A 16,200-nucleotide genomic window follows, 5' to 3' on the forward strand; every position below is an offset into this window, starting at 1 on the left:
TGCGGCCCACAGAACCGACCAAATAACAATGGAAGAGCAGCGAAATGTAAAAAAAGAGCAAACGACGTGCAACTGTCGTATTTTGTATTTCGTAGATACCGATACCCGCACGTATTTCAGTCCGTATCTACAAGGTGCGCGTCGTTCTCGGCTCTCTCCCGATGATTTCGCCCTGTAGAAAGACCCCGTGCAATGTCTACGTCTACGGACGGATGGCCGCCGGACACGCCGTACGGCTACGGCTACGGCTATATGTGTGTACATATGCGTCTAGACTAGATAGCAGACGACTTAAGTGATACAAGCACACATGCGCAATCGGGGCGCAGTGGGTGCGAGCGAGGCAGCAAATGTAGGCGGACAGCAGTTCGATAAAAAACCCCATTGAAGGGATTGATTGGCACTTTAGGTACCCTCTAAGTGGGGCGGTGGGTTCAAGGTACACTATTGATGCCATCAAGTATTTCATAACCAAGAAGTACATACGCTAGATACTTTACGAATCGTTTCTTTGGAACAATGTGATTCCCCCAAGAACTCCGCAGACCGTAAAGGAATAATCCCATTTGCGATCCTTTGTGACGATAGTGACAATTACAATTACAACCTTGTAATGCGAATTCTATTTTAGGTGTAAGTGTACGGGCTATCACCGCCAAAGCCTTTCAGCATTTAGGGCTATTATTAAATCCGAAACACTTCAATTAGTAATGGGTATTATATAGACGATATTGTACGGCCAGACGTTACTACTGATAGAATGGCAGACAGACGGAGGCCACCCGTCGCGGTCGCAGACCCTGTAACAGAGCAAACTCACGGATACAGATACCGAGACTCGAATACCAGCACAGATACAGATACAGATACTCGCCGCGACTGAGATACAGATACACGCGAAAAGCTTGCGCAACAAGATTTTACAACTACGTATAGTGGAATATATCATGACGATCCGTCTGATATACGTTTACAAAAACCAACAGCGATCCGCAGCGCAATTTCATCAAGGCGAAAATGACGCAGCTATGTTAACGTCGCTATCTCTGTCTCGCGCTAATCAACGATCGTTGGGTGAATGAAAACATAAATGCTTGGATTTCATTAATTTATGATCTCTGATGGGTAGATGGATGGATGGGTGGAAAAGAGAAAATGTTCACAAACTAAAAGCGCGCAGACATGAACGAATTATTCACAAAATTCCAGACTGGAGTTAATCAACTGAAATTAAAATGTAGCTACTGCGAACTACGTTGTGAAGAGGCACAAAACAACCCAGCCAACCAATTAAAATATGTCAACAATTTCTATGACTCTTTCTCCGTCTGCCTGTCGGTCTGTCTGACTTCAACCCAAGCGCGACAGACAACAAAAAAAGAAAACTAATATTAACAGGTAGGAGCAACAACAACAAGTGGCACTTTAGACTTTTGCGCATTCCCAGTCGCTGTCACTCGGATTCAAACGTCTCAGGTGACTCAACCATGCTGGCTGGCAGTCATTTGCTTTCGGTCTGCCTTTTATGGCTTTTGTTTTCAGATAATTATTTTGCCAGCTCAGCTACCCTGTACCACGAACTATAGAGCGTGACAAAAGCTGATATGTACGGCTACTTTGGGCTATAATAAAACTTTAGATCCGAATAATTCCCTCATTCAAAATGTCAAAATTTAGCATTTGGATTGCAATTGCAATTATTTACTATAATAATAATACTTCGATTGCCTCAGACATTACCTACAATTGAAAGATTCGCTTAGTAATTATATTTACAAGTTTTGAACATTCTTGGTAAGTTTCCATTAAAAGTTTATCGACTTCAGAACTAGTCGGGGGATTTAAGGCCGGTTTCACTAGACCAAAAGGTACTAGCTTATTTGATCACTCCACAGTTGGTTTGATCGTTATTTTGTGTTTTTAATTGTGCCGCTCGTTTCAGCTTGTTGCAATTATTTTTATCGCAGGTGAAATGATTGAGCACGTCTGGGGACTTCGTTTACGTCTGGAGTCGCCGCACAAACATGAATATGGATATATATATATATATAATCGTACATGTGCAGCTAGACAAATCACCTGATACCCTAGAAAACCGGGGCGACGAAAGAGAAAGAAATACCTGGCAACAGTTCAACTGTCCGCCCGGATTTCATTCGATTGAACCTCTGACGCACGTGTGGTCGCCAACTATTGAAAAAGTGCTAAAATAATAGATCCAATATTTGAATTGATCACACCAGACGCAAATCGGCGAATGCCAGACCTCAGACCTCAGATCGCATACATCCCATACAAATAGACCTCGCACCCGGCCAAACCACATCAAATCAATTCGGACCAGCCCGACCAGACAGATCAGACAGTTGGCTAACACTTTCAGCCATTGAAACGGCTTTCGTGGCTATTTTTATGGTGGAACGGACATTGAACGGACAGTGGGCAAGCTTACAAGTAGTGGGGGAACTTGTTTCGATCTCTCTCCTAATTCGTGTGACTAGTTAGGTTCCTTGACCGCCGCAGATAATGTCTCTATATAATCTGATCTCAGTCCTTTTCGTTTTTTATTTTGATGTCACCACGGTGACAATTGCACTTGATTAAGTGCGCGATTTGGGCCGCGAACGAAGATCACTTTCGATCAACTTTCCTTCTTGCTCTGGCGCACAACAAAAGTTATTAATTCAATGATTATGATTACCGCGCTAATGACAGTCAAGTGCAGCACTTGATCCCACCTCCTCCCATAGAAAAAGTGCCGAAAAAACATTCAGAGGCAATGCCATTGACACCTTGATTGGATGTCAAGGTTGTGCGAGGATCATCGCATTCTCGCCGGGTGTATAAACTAACTAAGGCCATTATCATAAGCTTCAGCAATCATAATACATTGAGGTGACATTGAACTTGAAAAATCCAGTTGAATTGTGTGCCTTTGTTGTTTGAAGTTCAGTTTAGATTTTCTCGGTATCGCGTGTGATATTTTGATGCAATTTAGGTGCGATTTATAGCATTGGATTAAAAGGGATTGCTACAGTCTCGCTTTTCAAGTTTTTTCTAGAATTCAACATTACTAAACCATTTCTAACGATTTTAAATCTTTTTTATAATAGTTCCAAGTCTAGAAACCGAATTCATTTAATACCACCCTGTGATGTTAATTTACAATATTATGATGTACGGATTACGTACTTCACTTAATAAATATTAATAAAAAAATTTAAGCAATTTATGATCAAACCATTATGATCACTTGGAACAATTAATATTTGGATGGTTTTTTTTTAATAATGAACCCGTAAAAGTAGAACTAATCGGCGGAATCAAAAGCGGTTTCGAATTTGAACGTAAACAATAATATTATCATAAACTTTTCGGCTGACTTTGAAGCAAACTCTATTGCAATTTTAGAACTCGACGTCTTGTTTATTTATTATTCAGTTTAACCTTGGTGCAAAAGGGATTTACACTCTATATAGGAAGTAGATTCAGCAGCAGCATCATCAGCTGACGTCAGCTTCGTCTGCAATTGGATTTCTATTTATTTTTATTTCTGCTGACTTGTTTTTTTTTTGGCAACAATTTTTGTCTAGTTTGTGCAAAATATTACAATGTTGTCTGGCGCAGAAGATGAAAAGTCGGAATGCCTGCTCCCGTCAGCGTTTTACCCCTTCTTTTTCTCAATTCCACTGTGAGAGGCCAACCCTTTTTCTGTGATTCGGATTCTGATTTTATTTTTTTGTTTGCAGCTAGACTGCGCACGGCAACAGACGGAGAAGAAAAAACTGGGAAAACGAGAGGCAGTGGCAGGGCAGGGAATGCAAATGAATGAGCTAAATGCAAAGAAGCAAACGCAGAGGGAAAAATAGAAATAAAAACTGAAATAAACCGCAGACGGAGAGAACAGCGACGTCGACCTCGCCCAGCCAGCAGTGCTTTTCCCATCATCATGATGAAAATGGTAATGATGTTGATGATGAGGATGATGACGATGATGAGGATGTCGTTTGACCTTTAAGCGAAGCGAGTGCATTCCATCAACAACAACCTGGCGCGGAGAATCCATTTCCATTTTGCTCTTATTTTTTTCCAACGTTTTAACCAAGCAAGGCGGTTGGGTGTATTTTTACTTCATATTTTTTCATCATAATTCGCAAACGCATTTAATTAATGGGAAATCACGTGGCAAACATTGTGCAAACACCTCGTATGCGCAATAATTCAGCGGTTACGTATACGCAGCGTATCGCGTTTGGTGTGTTTGCTATTTCATCATCATTCTCGTAGCTACGACTTGATAATAGAGTAGACAAATTCTTGATGCATTAGGTGGTGCGCTTTAGAAACAGGATCTACTGTTTAGTGAATGAAACATTCAATTTTTCTAGCTTTGACTCTTAAAAGAATACCACTGGTTTCAAATTTAATCGGAATCCCCAAAAACAAGCATTATACATACAGTTTTTCCTAAATGGTGACTTTTTCCTCAGTGCTTTCATTGCTACTCTCTTGATCCTACTTAGACAATTTACGCATTAGTCCGTGTTTTTCTATACTTTGCCTAAGTATCCAACCGCACTCAACCTCCTGCACTTTGCGGCGCCTTTGCTGGTTCCCCTGTCTTATTGCAACATTGTGTCATACTTTTTGTTGATTCTGTCTTTCTGTTTATTTGCAGATTGGTTTTTCCCCCATTTGGACTTGACGTTAGCTTCGGCTCCAATTCACTCCTCCCGCATCGTCCGATACCCCAGAAATTTATATTGATGTCGACTTTTGTTCTGTTTGCCTAGCCACTGCAGATGACGATGGCCACCACCACGATGATGACGATGATGATGGCTCCCTGGCTGGCAAATATTGACAGAGGCTTCGAAATATTACGCAAAAAGGGAAGTGAGATTCACATGTTTAAATGGCCACGCTCTTGTCCATTCTATACTCTAGTTGTTTCAGTCTTGTGCGCTGTAGACGGCTCCATTTTTCCCCGGTTTGCTTGCGGCCAATGACTCATTGACCTGGTTTAGGTTCCCTATGTCTAGAATTTGCAGTTCTCCAGCGCTGCTTACCCCATATAACTGGGTCAGTGGGCGTGTCGAACAGGGGGCGGTGGATGGCTCTCAGACCGAAAAATCTAGTTCATGTATGGATGGAGGGGGGATGAAGTCGCCAAAGTGGGGTTTGCCACTTTTTTCTACATTTTCGTGGGCCCTTTTTCGCGAACAATACATAGAAAATATATCCTCAAGTAGCGAATTTTCCACCACCTCGGGTAAAGTGTGTCAACCGCTGGTGTTGTACAGCACTGTCTGCGCTCCAGTTCCTTCGGCTCGGATGATTTTACAGCCCAGAATGATATATGGCAGTTAGCTGGGCGTATACGTAATACCATCGATTACTCATACGCCACGGGTCACAGCGCCGGGGAATTGCGTTGTTGCATTACAGCAATAGTCTGCAGATAAGCAAAGCCATTTCAATTAATTTCTTCTTCATATTTATAGAGCTGTTATCACAAGTTTAAAACTCTCTCTCTTTATATACCAATCAATCAATCAGTCGACCGTCATCATTCTGTCATTGTGATGGTCACTGCCATTTATTCGCCACTTTTATTTATGATACCTTTTTTTCTTTGTTTTTTTTTTTCATTTTTGCCTTATTTAGCTTTTATCTATCGCCTATCACAGAGTTGAGGCGTGCAAATTGATATCAGGGCGTGTGGCTAATTTATAATTTTCAACCATCGGACGTTTATATAAAAGTGTCGGCTCAGTTTCCGATTCTGGCCAAACAAAATGATTAGTGAAAGCCTATTAATGGTTTTTAAATAATATTAATTGATTGATTAGTCGCCATTTTGTGGCTACCCCTATGTGTGGATGCTTATATACGAATGCCCGGCATCAATGGGTGCACTTGTATGCCAGATTAGTTGACCACGAAACAATATAGCTCATTAATCGCTGCTGGTAATCACCAGTTCGCGTCTGGAATGCTTTTAAAATTGGGTTTCGTTCGTCATGATTCAGAGGCAGACGGGGGTACGAGTAATTATACGTTTGCCGAAAATTCCCGACAATTACGTAGTCTGGCTACTGCATTCAAAATGTTTTCTGTTCTAGAAACTATGTACGCGAACATGGCAAAAATAAATGTTATCAAGTGAATTAACAATTTACCCATTGAATTAGCAAGCATTTACCACTGGGAGTGTAATTATGCCCCGGCAAACTACTCGAGGCAATCGATTTTTCTTACAAGTAAATAAACAAATGAGACAGAAGTAGTCTGAGTAGAGAGGGAAGGGAAAGAGACAGGGCGATTGGCGCGACAAGCGTCGGCGCATCCGCTTTGAAGTCACTCTCTTGTCATTGCCATTGTAATCCAAGTCGTCTTGCCCAAACTCGGCAGCACTTGAAAGATGAAAGCCGAGAATGGTGTTTGCCACACAGCAAGAAAAATAATCCACTGCAACTACCGTTGTCGAATGGTCCTTCCACGGAAATCAGTTATTTGTTCAAAGTATTATTGTGTAAGATGATTCGAGTGAATGCTCTATCGTAGGATACTACTTATTTCCCAGTATCTTTCAGAGGTTTTGCAACCAAAAAACGTCGTTCACAGATCGCGGCAATCAAGGCGGCCTCTTGGAATTTCGATCTATCTATGCTAATTGCATTTCATTGAAATTAATGTTGCCGCGTCCAACTTCGAGCAGGGTCAACTCATTTATAAGCGAGAAGGAGGAAGGAGGGATGCATAGAGGAAGGCGGGTAGTTAATCTGTCCAAATGTTGCAAGACCATAAATTTCTCGGTAAGCCAAAAAGGCAAACAGCGGACAACAAAAGTTAAAATGCCAGACGCCGCCTCTGCCGACACAAACATATTTATATACAAGTATATGTGTGTATATTTAGTTGTCTTGTTGTCGGTCTGTTTTTTAATTGTATTTCCCTAGTCTCATTGCACAGGCAAAGAACAACAAAGGCATTTGACAATGTTTTCAAATTTATTTTTAAATGAATTTCTGTTTCGCTTTTGTTTTACTTGTTGTTTCTAGCATGACGCGACAATTTGTCTGTCTATTTTTACCAATATCGCCTCTGTCTGTCTATCTGGTCTATCTGGCCGCCTTACTCTTTGGCGCGGTCGGAAAATTGGGTCCGACATTTCGGCTGAACAAAATAACATTTTTTCGGTACATATATATATGTATATATGTGTATATGTGTATATATGTGCAGCGCACACCCCCCTTTCAGCCACCTCAGAGATCATTCATCTGTACAAAAGCACAAACAAAAAGGAGAAATGTTTTTCGAGGCCTACATGAGACAGCCAGACATAAAAATACATTTTTGCGGAATTTTATTTTGATTTTTTATGAGTAGGAAAAAAAAAACGAGCGAAAGAGTAAATGGAAAGAGAGGCCGCCGTGTTTTTGTTGTCAAATTTGAATTTTAAATTTCAACATTTCGGCTGTTAGTTTCGCCTTTGGGCCCACAGCACGTGGAATTATTCGGTGTGGCAGGGGCCTCGATTCCCCGATCCCCCGATACTCCGATACCCCGACCTCTCCACCTCCCCCTGCCGCCTGTCTACGGGCATTATCAGCAGACATATAGTTGGTTCCATTTGTAATCGCTCATTGATTCAGAATTCTGAATTCTGAATTCCGAGTTCCACTGCACGTGTGCGTTTCCATTGCGATTACATATCGATTCGCGATGGAAGCAGACACTAAAGCTCACACACAGTATATGTATGTATATACGAGTATATGGCCGGTAGGTATTAACTGAACTATGACGCCATGGGGCGATTGTAAATGGGTTTTTAGCGCTTTTGTGTCGGCGCTTTGAAGGGATTTCCTTTCCAGGAAAATTATGATGGGCCTTAATTGCTGTCTGGCTGAAAAACTAAACCTCATGTGCCCCCAGACAGAAATAATCTTACGTAATATCAGGCGGAAGATAAATATTTGACCTACATTTTCGAGGGGTGCAGCGCGGCGGAGGGGGAGGGGTCAAAGCAGGGTGTGCGCGCGCGTGTCTGTATGTGTGTGTGTGTGTGTGCGAGGACCCGAAAACATTCAAGCAGGAAGTTTCAGCAGGACACAGACACACGCGAAACGCAAATAAATCATTGATGAAGCCAACACACACACACACACATCCGCACTTGGGGAGCTTCAAGTCACGGGTTCGTGCCTCACGAAAATGTAGGCCACAGGCAGCCAGTGGCCCTAAGCTCAACTCGGGGGGCGTGGTCGCTGGGCGGTTGCCAAGCCAAAAATAAATGTGCACACAGAAAAAAAACATGCAACACTAAAGAAATTAGCATTATATGGGACTTTGATTACTTTTGGTCATTATTATTTTTTATTATTTTTGTTTTACCATTTCTAACATTGATTATAATTGTTTTGCCATATAAATGTTAAAGTAAAAAAGGTTTACGTGTCAAAAAATTTGAAGGTAAATGAATAATTGCCTAATTTTGATTTTATACTTTTAAACACCCCCAACACATAAAGTACTTTCTCAAAAAAGATACTGGCATTTCGATTGTAGTGTGCAATTAAATTGATTACCTAATGGCATTCCTCTTTTTTAACTGTGTGAGAAACCCAAGAATGTTGCCTAAGTCATGGGAGTCTGCTGATTGTCGAGACAAATTTCCAAGAAGCGAAAGAGTTTCTGTCGCTTTTTCCTTTTTTCTTCGGCTATCGCGCTATTGTGTGGTTTATTTAGTAAGGGATGGAGCGGGGGGAGCGGTTGAGCGATATAGGAGGAGCATTAGTCAAGTGTCTGGGCCTTTGCTGCAGTGGGTAGATCTGCTCCAACGGCTCCACACAGCGATAGCCAGCTTCCGTTTCATTTCTAGGCCTCGACTCGCCTTTTTATGGCCTTATCAGGTGGCCCCTCTCCCGAGCTCCACCCCTTTGCGACCGGCATCCGCTGCTGTCTGGCTGACTGCTCACCATACCACATACCACTCTACATACGAGTATGTGCCAGGCTATGCCATACCCTCTACTGACCACACACAAGCGCACGGAGCGAGTGGCATGACGTGGCACAAGTCAGGGTCGCTCCAAGTAATCGGATACTCCTCTGGCCCAGACGTGTTCCACTCGCAGATTCAGCTCAGTTTTGTAGCAGGATTTTATGGGGTTGGGGTATTCCCTAAACTTTATTATATTACATTTTAGGGGGTTTGTTCCCCTATCATCACTCTATGGAAATCTCATCTAAATGGTGCTGCGAAAAGTAGCTTTAAGTTTGCTTCCAAATTCGTGGTTTGCTAGTGAATTTAATAACGAATATTATGCAAGAAAAGAATAATATGAAAATTTTAAAGATAATTAATAAAATTTAAATTTTAAAAATAGGTATCCGATATTATAGACAAGTTGAATTTCATCACAGTTTTATCTATTGCTTTTAGGGTCGTTTTGGGAATTTCCACTTATCAATATGCTAATTCTTTAATAAAAGAGATTGTGATCATTCAATTTATATTCAGAGAATTTAAATTTGTTGATTATTAGGACCTATCTGAACTGAACATTTTTGGTAATCTATCTTGGCTTCTACTTTCCATATTTGCAATTCATTGTTACGTTCACAAGGACAGATTGTACATATAAATTTTTTTTGAAGTGTGCCTCACCCCATCGATTAAAAATCTGTGATAAAAATGCAGGCTTTCCGCCCACTATCCCTTTGCAGTTTAGTTTAGTTTTACTTTTAAATCACCCTTTTTTATTCTCCCTAATAAGACGGCGTATTATAATATGTGTTGACTAATCTGGGCTGTCTTTTATTTTTCTCTATCGCCAGCCCTGCGAGTCTCATAATCTGTGAACTTTTCAGCTGGACTCTTGGGACGTCTTCAAACAATCAGGCAAAGACCGCATGTCAATCGATTAGCGATTTCGCCGCTTGTCTGTCCAGTTTGGAAACATCATGTGTTTGTTGTTTTTGTTCCTGTGCAAATCTTAAATCTCGGTTTGTTGTATACGTATTTCTTGAATGAACAAAGCTGATAAGATGGTGGGAATGAATGTGTGTAGACTTTAGACAAAAGAAAGCCCCGAATTCCAGATATTCGGTGAACCTTCGTTTTTTGTTTCTTATATAGAAACTAACAGAAATTAGCATTTATTAGCTGACGGCGTTGGGTGAAAATGTATGCATGCGCAGAAGTATCTCGTCTGGCGGATATCACAAAAAGTCAAAGTCGAATAGGAAAGAAGACAAAACGCAGATCGAAATATACAAATATACAAAAGTCTATAGGAAAGTCGCCAACGAAAACAATGGAAAGACGACAAATGGCGAAAGGAGGCGAAGAAACGAACTCGAAAAGTAGTAACAACAATCGCAGAAACAGTAAAATCGAAGCGAAATAAAACAGCAAATTTCAGACTTCGACCCAGACAACTGGCCGATTCCGATTGGAATGAACTGATGACTATATATGCGGCTCTCAGCCGCTGTGTGTGTATGTAAACTTGATTACGAACTCCAATGATTCGCTCGGTTTAAAGGGTATCAATGGGGGAGCCTCGAGTCGGGTATGCCCAACTGGGCAGTGTGTTAGTCAAGTTGGATGTTAAACAATAATATTAATATTCCCACTCTCCATTTATTTATGATTTCTATGCTTTTTTAAAGAAGATTTGACAATGCATTTCATTTATGCAAAAGGAAACATTTCCAATATGTTTTGTAAAACATTTTAAAAGAGTACGGAAACCTTATAGTTCTTAAGCTCTCAACAAAACCAATTCTCTCGTGGCAATTAGTGATTTTATTTATTATCAACTGAAGGCAGTGAGAGCCTGGACGCCATAACCATAACCACTCGACTATTTCACAAATTTTTGAGGGTCAATCAACGAGCAGTCGGCAGTGCCGTCGCAACACGTGATTATCTGGCTGGTCATCTCGATGGCGATTTCCTTATCGAAGGAACCGGGGTCCCTCAATCAGTCGCCGCCCGCCTGCAGCGGGGCTATCCCACCCGATCCCACCCACCTCGCCACTCGGACTGCTCCACTGCAGCACTATTAATGACCTTGGGGAATGTTGTCGCCCGTCGTTCGTCAGTTGCTGTCCGTTGCTGTTCTCTAATCTCAATGCTCGGTTGCTGTGTGTGTTGGTGGTGTTGCCGCTTTGGTTGTGCACTCGCAGAAATTTGAATTCAAACAAGTTATTTACAGGAAATACAAAGTGTAACAGAAAGTATCAAAAGCTAATGAATTCAATAGATACCGTTCTGTGTATCTATCTAAAACTCAGTAGTAGCAACATTGATTTCAAATTTGAAAACAGTATCTCTGAAGTAGGTCACTTTTAATCACAGTTATCTGCAATTCCAGATTCTTATTATGAAATTCCCTGGAAATTCCAAATTGCGTCGCGTTTAAAGAGCTCTCTTCCGGAATTCCAAAGATTCATTTTTCCGAGTGTGGTGTCGCTGCCACTCCGGTGTTTAGTGCTGCTGATTCCGCCGTGGTGGTCATGTGGGTGGCGCGGGAAGCGCTGTTGACGTCGTCGGCCCGTCGGACAGGTGCTCAAGTCCATGGGTTCTACGGGTATCTCTGTTTTTTGTGCGCCTGTGTTGGCACTTTTATACGAAACGCAAAAAAGCGCACAAAATAGAGAAATGCGAGAAGAGACGAGAACTCTGGTGATAAGACCAAGACCGGCTGCCTGGCTCCACCTTTTCTCACACCGTCCAGAAGCCAAGAAGCGACGCAGAAGCAGGCTGAAGCAGGCAGAAGAACCAGACCAGACGCTTGATAAGCGGCCATGGGGCGTATGAGCGATATATTGCGCGACAGGGACGGCGATATGGCAAAAACAAAAGACCTTGATTTGGCCCTATATATATGTGTGTGTGTGTGTGTGTGTGTGTGCGTGTGAGTGTGTCCATGTCGTCAGCTGTTTAATTAGCTTTCGATTAATTTTCTGGTCAATCGAGCCGCCGTCGCTGCTTCGTGATTTTCTCATGAACTTTTAACGATACACTTTTGTTTTAGTTTTCGTTTCGGTTTTGCGCAAATTTTTGGCATTTTTGTAAACGACTGGAGGAGGTAACTCAAAACATAATAACCATTTTAATGGCCAGCCGTAAAGATGTTCGGAATTCGCCGGCCAAGTGAGTCAAATTTTCCGTGACAACATACGAGGCGTATGCGTAACATTCTTATGCTCTCTGCGGGGAAAACGGGAGAGGGGAAAACCGAAGGTGGGAGGCCATACGGATGAGTAAAGGTAAGCCAAAGACGACAAAGCATTGGGAACTCTTTTGCTTGCACGTGTGTGCGACTGTGGGAATTTCCTACAGTCGGGGAAAGTACTTTAAGAGCAATGTCTTGGATTTTCGTTGTGATACCAATTCAAATATGAAGTTTGATATCTAATTTTTTGGTATGTTTCAACATTAAAGAAATTATCCTTTTTTGTTAAACAAATATTGGCAATCTAAGACATGGCTATGTGCTGCTAAGTTCGTATTTATCAAACATATTGAGAGTTAGCTTCGCAGTTATTTTCCTGACACAATTTAAAGTTGAAGTTGCTATAAGCCAGGCGCTTCTATTAACTTCACCACATCTGTATGTAAAAGGCGAAGTGAAAAGACTGAGACTGAGCCACATGTGAGGGTCTGTGTGTCCCTGGCTGTTCGTGTGTGTGTGGTGTGCGAGCGCGCGTGTGTGTGAGTGTGTGTGTGGCATAGCCAAGAGGCAATGGCAATAGCAATAGCAAAGGAAAAGCAAAAGGCAAGAGCAAAAGCAAAAAAAAACCCAGCTTACGCATGGGTTCATTGAACGGAAGTGATTTGCCTACTGCTGTGCGGCGGAGAGAGAGCGAGAGAGAGAGAGAGAGAGGGGGCCTAGATAAAGAGGGGAGATACTACACGCGACTTTGACTTGGTTTTGTTCGGTTCTGGTTCCTCCATCAAAACTCCATGGCCCGGGCCTTTTGTCTTCACAGCCACACAGCCATATAGCCATAACCATAGTCAAAGCCATAGCCAAAGCCAAAGCCAGAGTTGGAGTCAGAGTCGAAGAAAAGCCAGAACCTTGCGGCTCCGATAGAGCAGAAAAGATAAAGCTCTTCTGGGAAGTTCTTAGCTTTTTCTTGGCCCAAAACCGTCTTTGCAAGATCTAATCAAAGCCAAGCCAGGCGCTTTGTGTTTCAGGTGAGAAAATCCCGATTTTACAGTGTTCTTTCTAATTAAACTTGAGTTTTTCGTGCTTTTGTTAATAACAATGGTATAGAGTATAGGATTTTCATAGACTTTTCATGTCTTCTGTAAATATTTACATTACATTAATGTAAATAATAATTTAACTATTTTGATTAACTTTTAGATATCAAGATATTAAAAGAGACAGGTTTATAATAGGCCCAAGTATTAACGTCCAATTTATTCAACTTAAAGCATACTGCATATTTATTTTATTTCAGTTTTCGAATTAATTTTGGTGAAACGGCATTTGTCCAAAGCCGCAAAAGTCGGACAAAGGCACACCCCAAACCACAAGTGAAATAACCAAATATTTGTTATATCTTCCTGACCCCCAAACAATAATCATATATTTTCTGTCCCGCGACTAATTTATTACAAGATGCTTTATGACAGCCACAAAAAATATTAAAGGGTCTTAAAAGCATTCAAAACTGCCTTAAAACAAATGCTATACGTGCCAGAAAACTCTTTTTCTTGGCGCGGGTGTGATATCTGTCGTCTGGTTGGAAATAGTGAAAAATACCAGCGCTGATTTCAAAATTTATTGCATTTGTGTGGACAGTGGACAGTTTTTGACTGGATTTTGTAGCTCTTCGTACGAGTTTTTATTGTTTTTTGTTCTGTTTGCGGTGGTGTGTGAGTGTTGACAGGAAGTCGCCGGAATGCGATTTATAGAGAGCAGATTTCGGATGGAATATGAATAGCTTATAATTAGATAGCGCCTACAGTGCGACTACCGAATATTGGGCACACTTTTGCAGCTCCAAAGTTCAATTACGCTGTGCTTTTATGGCTAATCGGCTTAAAAAGGTTTTTCCCCAATATAAAAGTGCTTCGCTCACCTTTTATCGACGTGATACCCGCTTTTATTTCGATTTTTACTTGTGTATTGGCTTTAACTATATATTTTAGATTACAATTGATTTAGGAATTGCGCTATATTGAGGGCATAAATTTCCTAAATTTGTTTAAACTTGCTGATTTTCATAGACACTTTTTGTGACACTTTTTGGCGAATTGATCTAAGCAACACTTATATACATGGCTTTATTTTTGATTTTTTGATTTCAACTTAATTTCCTTCAATTTGTTTATTTGCTGTTATTTGTGTTGAATTTTTGTTGATGTTATTTCTGCTTTCTGATGCTTGTTGTTATTTTTTCTGCGGCGATTAGGAATGCTTTGAGTACAGGAACGCTGGCTATGTGTGTGTGTGTATGTTGTGTGAGTTGTGTGAGTTGAATATGTTGGCTTTGTGTATTTATTTATTATTTGCTGCTGCTTATTTTGCTTCACTTTGTTTGGCTGCTGCTTGCTCGGTGTAAAAACTGTGGCTGGTTGTCATATTTTGTTGGCGTACTGCTTTTCTGGGTGTTTTCTGCTCGAGTTTTAATAATTTGTAGCGCGCACGGAACGAACTGAACCGAAAAGCACGCAAAGTTTCAATGAGCGTAAGTGGAAAAAAACACGACTGGGACTCGATATTCCATTACGATTCCGAGCGTTTCACCTTCACCACTGAGCGAGAGCGGAACGGGTGGCAACTGAACAACTTAGCTGCTGTTAACAGCATGTTAACATATGTTGAGTTTTTAGCATTAAGAGAATAATTTTCTCTTCTGAATTTCAAGAAATTAAATGTTTTATATATTTTCTTCTTCTTTTCAATTTCGTTCTCTTAAAGCATTTGTTTTATATTTGTATTTATTTGGACAGCTGATTTACATAATAATAACAATAATATCACATAAAAAAACACGTAAATTAAATTATATTAATAAACACATCAATAGAACAACAATAAAAATATAAATATATATCTTTGATCACAAAAAACAACAACAGTTTGAAAGATTTTCTTCGCTTTCTTGAACTTTTCCCTTCCGCGACTGGAAGTGCAAGTGCAACATGTCTGTGTCTATAGTTACCAACTTACGCCTTTTAGCGGACTTGAATATGATCAAGAAGTTCGCGCACAGCATTCTGGAGTCTGCGCCCCAAACACCGACCAACATCGCCATCCCCCGCCAAGGTGCCAAGAAGCGGAGCTCCACTGTGGACGCCAAGGCTTGGTCCTGGTCCTGAACTTGGTCCTGGTTCGGATGCCGATGCAGTTGCTAGCTTCGGACATAAAGTAAGTTTCCGAGTCCGTCAGCAGTTCGAGAAAGCGCAAAGTGTAAATTGGGATTTTTTAACAAAAGCAAGAGATATCTGAAAGTCCAGTTCCTGGACTATCAGATACCCATATCAACATTTTTCTGGCATATCGATAGAAATTGGGAAAAAAATTAAATTAAAAAAGTATACGAGTATATATATTCTTAGTCGCTAGACGAGTCGTATGAATGCTGTGATCTCAGGGACCATAAAAGCTAAAATCTTAAGATAAAGCAGTTTCTAGAGACGCTGACGAAGCAACTTCGATGCGCAAACTTCTCCCTCGCTCTCCCACCAGCTGAGTAACGGGTATCTGATAGTCGAAAAACTCGACAGTAGCGTTTTGCCTTTTATTTTCTATTTTATAGCTCACAGTTAAGTATTTGTAGTACTTTATGGTCATATTTATATACATATCTATTAATATATATTTTTTTAATATATTTATAATAAAACTTTTTTTATTGTTACATACATTTTTGTTTTATATTTTGTTTAAATTATTTGTTTTAGCGTTTTTTAATTTCGAGTTTAATGGTGCTCGTTGTGGTTAAAACACTTGGAATTTGTAACTATTTAATTTGGCACATTACTTTAGGTTGCGCCATTTATGGTTTATAAATTATATCTCATAATTTCGTCTCCTATTATGACCCACAATTTGTTTTCGTTTTTTCATCTTACTCCACTTGCCACGCTTTTATTTGCTTATAAATATTTATTTCGCTTTTTTGTTGTTAAGCTAAATTTCGGTTGGCTCATTGTCACTC

Source organism: Drosophila teissieri, chromosome 3L (genome assembly GCF_016746235.2).
Source record: "Drosophila teissieri strain GT53w chromosome 3L, Prin_Dtei_1.1, whole genome shotgun sequence".
In the NCBI taxonomy this organism is placed as follows: Eukaryota; Metazoa; Arthropoda; class Insecta; order Diptera; family Drosophilidae; genus Drosophila; species Drosophila teissieri.